The following is an 8,434-nucleotide window of genomic DNA, read 5'->3' as shown; positions in this document are numbered from 1 at the left end:
TTTCCCATTTTTTATTAATCAAAGACATAGATAGCTGTCCCTCAGAGCTTCTGATCTGTACAGCCCGCCGGGAGCCGCACGTGGCTGACATCATTCCAGCCAGAGGCAGAGGAACTCAGCAATGTGTGTGGTCCGGGTGGCCTGAGGAGGGCAAATGGAGATGCACTGTACTCATTTTCTTTTCATTGACCAAGAGCTGTGGCGGTGGCTGTCCTCGCCCAGGGGGGTGCTGCTTTCCCAGGTCACTGACTGATGGGCCAGGGGCTGAGTTTTGCCTGCCAGGCTCTAGCACAGGGCCCCCTGTGAGTCCCGGACCCCTCATCACACAGGGCTCCCTCCAAATAGAGGGCGCGCACCAGCGCCACGCAGGAGAGCCTGGGGTTCACGTATTGGGAGGTGGCAAAGCCGTCTGTGTGCGGGTGCCGCACGTACCTGCTGGAGACCACCACGCCGTCCCTACGCTTTGCTCCTGGTGCTGATGGAGCGCGTCAGCCTATAGTGGGACAGAGTGACAGGCTTGACCAAGTCCTGGATCTCGGCACTCAACACAGCGGCCAGGTGGGCACCCTGGGCCGGATGGTAGGCCACACCGGCCAGCTTGGAGGGCAGGCGAGCCCGCATCCGCTCCTGCGCCCGGATCCGGGGAACTTCACCTCCGGCCTGGCTGCCCACAGGGGGACCTGGAGGCAGGGGAGGAGGGGGGGTGATGGTGGGGAGTGTTTGCAACAAGGAACACAGAATCGGGGCTCGAAGCCTGATACGTTGAACATAGAACCCTGAGTCAGAGCAACGGGGTGGACGATGGAGCACAGAACCTGGGACGCAAGAACGTAATTGTACAAATCTGTCGTCCTGTGCTTCCAAGGGGCTCAGCCTGTAACAGGTGCCGTAGCCATGGCCCCGGCTCCTCTCCCACTCCCTGCATCTCCAGGCCTCTGGCCCATACCTGCTTCCGGATGATGCTGATGGACCGGTGGTGGTTCAGCTGGAGTCATGACTGTGTTCTCGAAGACACCCAATTCTGGAAAAGTGAGGGCAAGCATGGACGTAAGCAACAGCCGCTGAGCGTCTCCCGAGCGCCAGGTCTTAGTCATCTGTTTCAGATTGGGTTTGTCCCAAAGCAGACTCTGAGCGAGGATGTGGGTGCAAGATGTTTACATGGGAGGGGATTCGGGGAAGCATGGTGAGGGAGTGGGGAGGAGAGCCAGCACAATGGGTGTTTATGGGCAGGTTTCCCCTGCACAGCTGGAGCTCATCCGCTGGGGTCCTGCCATCCACTGCAGAAGGCACTCAGAGCTAGCCCACCCAGGGCCGAGGGAGCTGGGGTGTTTATCCACCAACACCCACTGAGGCTTGTTCCCGGGGCACCAGCTCCCAGTGCTTGCGGCCTCCCAGGTGTGGGCTCAGCCTGGCAGCCAGAGAAGCCCACAGGCAGGGAGATGCAGAAAGCCAGGTGTGTGTTCCTCCAGCTGGGTGGGGTGACAGAGGTGGCACGTTAACAGTATCCACTAAGTTATCTCACTTAATTCTCACAATCTTGAGAGCAGTAGCTTCCCTGTTTTAGAGGCAAAGAAACAGATGCTCACAGGGTAGATGAGCTGGTGGAGAAGGTGGTGCTGCATGAGGGCAGGCCCCATAGTGTGTCCACCTCCACCCACTGCCCCGTCTAGCACAGCGTCTGGCCAGCGAGCGTTGGTATGACATCTGTTGGATGAGCTGGTGGGAGCCACACGACCGCGGGTTAGCCACTGATCTTCTGTAAAATGAAGATGGGACCTCCTTTCCTCCCAGGGCTGCTTTGAGGAGTAAAGGAATTGCCTAGTAAAGGAATTGTCTCTGAGTGCAATAATTTCCTTTCTCTGCCTCCTCTGAGGGCAGCAAGGGTCTCTACTAAGAGGTGAACCTTCATGCCCTGCTCAGTGACCACCTGCAGGGAACCTCCAGATAAGTGACTCCAGGAAGAAGCTCCAGAATGTCCCCACTGGCTCCATCCAACCAGCCCTGAAGCCTGTCCAAGTTTCCAGTGTTAACAAAACAAAGCAATAGCCTGCCTTACCTCCGCATTATTCCAGAGAAGAATATGTGCTCTCTTAAGCTCTCAGTCTCTGTCTCTCTCTGACTCAGCTTCTTGAAGAGCTGCCTGCAGCTTTCAGCTCCTCCTTCCTCATCTCTGCTCACTCAGTCTCCTGCCATCTGGTACCTGCTTCACCCTCACCCCATGTGCTCTATTAGGTCCCCGGCATCCAGAGATCATTTTTCAGCTGCGTTTGATGCTGTTGTCAGTTCTCTCCTTTCTGAGCCTCAGTTTCTTCGATGGCATAATACTTCCCACCTCACCAGATTATTCTGAGGACTGAATATCTCCTTCATTCATGTATTCAGCAAATATTTCTGGACACCCAACTGTGTGCAGGCTTTCTGCTGGGTCCTTGAGGACCCTGACTTTGGAGGTGTCCACGATCTCCTGGGGTGGGCAGGTGGGGTGGGGAACAGATGCTGTTATAACAAATGTGAAAGAGCCTGGCACTCTGCCTGGTATACAGAGTGCCGGGCTCTGTCTTGTCTTTCTGCCTTTCGGCCCTCAGTTTCCACAGCCAGAAAATGGGTAGGAGGGGGCGGACTTGCTCTCTGAAGGTCTCCCCCAGCTCTGATGGCCCAATGTCCTGACCCTTTCCCCACTTCACTCAGAGCCCTTCCCTCTCACTTTGAGCTCCCAAGTGAGCCAGTGAGCAGCCAGGAGGTCCCAGAGGTTGAGGCTGGCACCTTCTGCACCTGGACGTCGTGAAGCTTGGCTGGCCCCCCTTCTTGATGGAGGACCTGATGAGGGAGCGCTTCGCCTCTGACCAGGACGGCCAGTGGCCTGAAACACAGGTAGGCAGGTTGGAGGCAGTGGGAGGCAGGAGGGACCAGGGCTCCCAATAAAGAAATAGGGCCTTGGCTGCCAGCTCTACCATTCCAGGCACCTACAGGCCTGTGCCCCGAGTCTGCACTGATCTCAAGCCTCTTCTTCCTCCCTGCAAATGGCCCTCCACAAGGGTAGAATCAGTGTCATGGTAAGAATAGGCTTTTGAGCTGGTCAGATGTAAGCTCAAGTCTCACCACTGTAACTGGGTGGCTGTGTCACGTTGAGCAAATCATCTCTCTTTCTGAACTTCAGTTTCCTCTTCTGTGAACTGGGGATACTATCATTCCTTGTTTCAACAGATGTTTATTGAGCACTTCAGCTGCGCCATGGGCTGAAATGCGGCAGTGACAAAATACAGACCTCTGCTCTGCCCAGTGATCACGTGCTGGTGGGGAGACAGTGAACAGCCAAGGGTCTCAACCAGGGTGGTACTGCCCCCGCAAGGGGTGTTTGGAAATGTGGGGGACACTAACACCTCCTCACGGAGCTGTGAGAATTGAGCAGGACAAAGTGCACAAATTAGGGTGCATTGGCCTGGCACATAGTAGGTGCTCAATAAATGCTTGTTGAATAAATGAACTAATAAAAGCAATTCTCTCTGAGCCCTGATTACTAAGTGGTGAAATGGAGCTGGTAATCCTACTTTGCATAGTCAAAGATTTTTGAATTTGTTTAAATGAATGAATTTAAATCAGTAAATAGATTTACTACAGGCCATGTATTCTTATTCTAAACTCTTTGTAAATATTAACTCATTATTCTTGTTTTATAGATAAGGAAACTGAGGCACAGAGGGGAAAGTTAAGCAACCTGCCCAAGGTCACATCTTGGATGTGGCTGCATGTGAATGTGACTGGCAAAAAGTAGGAGCTCAACAGTTGCTCTTTTGTGGGGCAGGAAGGTTTTAGGCTTGGTGTGCAGAGCCAAGCAGAGTGGCTCTGGAGGTCCCCCATGCTGAGCTGCTCTCAGTGCCTGAGCTCTGGGTGTGAATGAGTAGCTCAGGAGAGTTGGTGCGGCGTGGGGTGTGGGGGGCAGGTTGGAAGAGGTGAGGACAGGAGGGCCCAGAGGGATAAGAGGAGGCAGTAAAACACTCCCGCCAACTCCCTGGAGGTCGTAATCCTGGGACAGCCATTCCTGCAGCCTCTCCCGAGGCAGGGAAGGACCCCAGGGCTGCTGCCCAATGTGTAACCGTGAACGTCCCTAATGTGCAGGGGCTTGTTAAGGGTCCCCGCTGGGCCAAGCAAGCGGGACTAATTGGCCGTCCAGGAGGAGGGAGGGGAGAAGCTGGGCCAGCAGGAGGCTTCCTTGGTGTGGCTCCTGGCCCTGCACATGCTCCTCCAGGCCCCCCTTCTGTCAGGCGTCCCTGGTGACCCCGCCTGGGGGCTCAGAGCCCAGCCTTGCAGTGCTGGTTGGAATCCCGGTTCTGCCACTTACGGGGCGTGTGATCCTGGGTAGTCCCTGCATCCGTTTCTTCACCTGTGCCACGGGCCCTGATGGCACCTGCTCCGAGGGTGGCATGAGGATTAAATGCAGCGACAACCGACGGGAAGTGCTCAGCCAAGTGCCCAGCTCGACGCCTACCTGCTCCAGTTACCACCCGTCCTCCGGGAGACATGCTGACCCTGCCGTGCACAGCTCTTCACAGTTTACAAAGCCCCTCGGCCTCGCAGCCGCAGCCCAGGGCGGCAGGGCAGGGCTAGAACCCCTTCACTCATGGGGAGACTGAGGCTTGGGGGGGAAGTGAGTGACTTGCCTGAAGTTACGCAGCCTGTCAGATGTGAAATGTGGGTCCAGACCTGAGGAGATTCAAACCCAGACCTGTCGCTCTCTGCACTAAACTGTGCGTAAGTGACCCAGCATTGCTGAGAGAGAGGAGCCCCCCGCGGGGGTCCATTCTCTGCCTGATCCCACAGCCCTCAGCCTGTGCCGGGACTGTGGGCACCCACGCTGCACAGTCCCAGCTCCGGGACAGACCCCTTCCCAGGCTGGGCCCTAGTTCCCTTGCCTGTGATGTGGGGACACTGGTCCCTCCCTCTGCAGGGTTGAGAGGTGCAGTGAGATGTGGTGTGGAAGAGCCCAGAGCTGGGTGGGCCCCATAAATGGCGGTGATCTGGGACCCTTCCCCGCTTTCCTCCCACTAGCTAAGGAGCCAGAGGCAGTGAAGGTCACGCCCTTGCCCAGGGTCTCTCCAGAAACCTCATCCTTGGTATGGCACGTCTGGTCTTCTGGGATGTCATTCCTGGTGTGTGGCCCTTGCACCCAGCCTTTGGGAATGGGGACAGGGCAGAGTGACTGTGAGAGGAAACAGACACAGAAAGAGGAGAGAGAGGAGGTGGGGATGTGGTTTCCTCTTCTCAGCAAAGTCCCAGCCCTGGGCTGGCGTGTGGCTCCCAGGGATGTGGGAAGCCAGCAAGTCGCCATGGGTCCCCTTCCGCTGTCCCTGGCACTCCACTCCAGCCTCCCACAGGCCTTGGCTTCAGCTTTCCATCTTCCTCCTGACCCTTCGCCTCGCTCTCCAGGCTGTTCTCTCTGAGTATTCCCCTTTTCTCCTTCGCCTCCTGTATCTTACAGACACTCACTCGTATCGTGCTGACCTGTGGCTTTTGATCAGACCCAGCAGAGGAAGTCTGAGATGTGAGGTTGAAGAGGCAAGTTAGAAGCTTACACTCAGCTGAAAACAACTCCATGCTTGTTTTGCTTTTGTGAAATATGCTTGCTACGCTGAGAAAAACAGAAAAACAGGATGACCTAACAATTCAATGTAACTTTAAGATGTTTTGCTAAAAAATGGAATGTTCTACGCCTGCTCTTGTAAGTTTCTGTTTGGAAACTTCCATGCTCTGTAAACACGTGCACTATAAAAGTAAAGCTCACCCTGAGTTCGGGGCCCAGAACTTTGGAACGTTAGCTCGTCTGGTGCCGCCGGCTTAATAAACCTGAGTTCTCCAACACTCCAAGTGTGGTGCTTGGTTTCTCGACGGGGCAAATTCTGCAACAATGTCAGGAGCAGAGGTGTGGGTGCTCCCTGAATGTCCCTACCTCCCGGCCCCTGCCACCTGGCCCATGCACATGGGAAGCTCCCCTGAGTCCCCAGGGCCCTGGTCAAGGGAAAGATATAACTCCCTGGGGCCCCGCCAGGAATCCCAGCGGTGACACAGCCTCCTGTCCTCTGCCACACCCCCTTGTCAGCCCAGACCTGGGTGGGAAAGGGAGGCTTTAGGCAGCACCCTTGCTACCCCCTGGGCACCATCCCTGAACCCGGGTGGAGAGACAGAATGCAGGTATGAAAAACTGGCTTAGGGAGGAACCACAGATACAGACATGCACACCAGAGCTGTGTGAGCAAATGTACTCGGAGCTGTGGACACTCAGGCACAAATGTGCATATGCAGAGTGACAGTTTTACACTAACACACAGACCTGTGCACTAGCAGGTAGCTGTGTACCCGTGGAAATAGTGCACTTACAACGACGTGTACCTGTGAAGAGGAGGGTGTCCCCTGAGAGGGTCACACGCACCCACAGCTATGACATTTGCACTCAGACACAGATGTACACCCAGTGAGGGACATGCCCTCAGAAATTTGTACACGTCTAGAGAGAGAGCTGGGTACATGCAGGTCTAGATGGATATGCACAGTCACAGAGAGAGGCACGTGCACACACCGAGTCAGGCGTGTGCGGTTCATGTGCACACAGAGATGTGTGCAAAGGAACAGGTATGAGTGCTCGGCGTTGGGTGTACTCACACGCGGCAATGGACGTTCACCCACAAAGAGATCAACGTATGTGCTGCCTGATATGTCGACACCACAGTGGGCTTGTGAGCCCAGGAAACAAGCGAGACCAGATGGCGACACAGGCACACCCAGAGACGGACAAACGCGCGCAGTGACAGAAACAGCATGGCAGCCCGCCACCCCCAACATACTCGCCACGCCCTTGCCACTAGCTCCGGGGTGCTGCAGAGCCCCCCGGCTGCAGAAAGGAGGGTCCGCTCTATGCCAAGATGCCCCCTGGAAGTTTGAGGTGGGTCCTCAGGGCTCAGCTGTGGGAGTCCACACAGCAAGGCCCTGGAAGGCCCCCGGGTACCCAGGGTGATGGTCCCATGGGCAGCACCGGCACTCCCCAATGAGCCTGGCAGGGTAGTGGTGGGCGGCCTTTGTTCCCTCCCCACCACCTCCCCCAGGGACCCGGAGAGCAGCTGAGGCCAGGCCGCTGATTGGAGGGAGGGGCAGCCAGGCAGGGGAGGCCCCACCCCAAGGTGACTTCAAGGAAGGACACATGGTCCGTGCGAGACCTGGGGTCTGTGCAGGCTTTGGGTTCACGTGAATGGAACTCAAGATAAGGGAGGACATGCATTCCCAGCTCCCTGTGTGCTGGCACTCCTCCCACGCCTCAGGGCCCCACCCACCCACGCTCACAACGCCTGGCAGAAGTGTCACAGGCGCGGAAAAGATGCCTGGGGAAGCAGAGTGACTTGTCCTAGGTCACACAGCTGGTGACTACCAAGAGTTGTGATCTGAACCCTTGTGGTCCGGGTTCTAGGGACTCTGGGGTTAACCACCATGCCAGACCACCCTGCCGCTCCACTGGGCAGGGTTAAAAGCACACGCTTTGGACACAGAGGAACAAGGACACTTTCTACCTGTGTGTCCTTGAGCAGGTCAATCTATGAATGGTTGCTGAGCACTTAGCTCGTGCTGGGGGAGGACCTGCAGCGGGACGGAAACAATGAGAGGTGCTCTGGGCAAAGCTCTCGCTGGGAGCTGGGATGAAAACCCAAGTAGATGGAGGGTATTCACAGAAAAACCAGGCAGCCAGAGCATGGGCGGTCCTCTCTGTGCTAGGGTGTGCCCAGGGAGGGGCACATGCCTAGCTTGGGGTGAGGTCAAGACAACTCCCTGGGGGAGGTGACAACATTTTGAAGGATGAATAGGAGTCTGTCAAGGCAAGATAGAGCAGAAAGAAAGGCAGTCCAGGCTCAGGGCACAGCACAGAGGAGAAGTGAGAGATGCGGGTGGCTGGGATGTGAGGCTCAGGAAGGGGACAAAGGCTGAGATGTGCTCTGTGTGTGTGTGTGCGTGCGTGCGCGCGTGCGGGGCGGGGGGCGTGGCTGTCCTTAAGAGGCAGGAACGCCAAGCATAGGACTTTGGATTTTATCCTAAGCAGAGGGCTGACGTGGTCAGATTGGCATTTTAGAAAGATCAGAGTAGAGAGTGGGTGGGGTGGGCAGGGAGCCGGCGAGAGCAGAGACACACAGGTTGGTGAGATGGAGGAGCTGCTGTAGAAATGCAGAGAGAGAGAAGGGGACGGGGTAGTGATGGCTTCACAAGTCGTCTCAGAGCCCAAAGGGGCGACCAAGCTCAAGCGTGACTCAAGCGTGACCACCGATGTGGGGCTGAGGGGACTTCCAGGCAGCTCCTGTGCTTCTGGCTTGGTGGGTTGCTTGTGCTGCCACCCTGAACAGGAAGCACCGGGGGGAAGCAAGTTTGGGGGAGTGAACGGCAATGAGTGCAGCGGGGAGCT

This window comes from Hippopotamus amphibius, chromosome 1, assembly GCF_030028045.1.
Source record: "Hippopotamus amphibius kiboko isolate mHipAmp2 chromosome 1, mHipAmp2.hap2, whole genome shotgun sequence".
NCBI lineage: Eukaryota > Metazoa > Chordata > Mammalia > Artiodactyla > Hippopotamidae > Hippopotamus > Hippopotamus amphibius.
The sequence above is the reverse complement of the archived record's forward strand: the minus strand, read 5'-3'. Positions refer to the sequence as shown.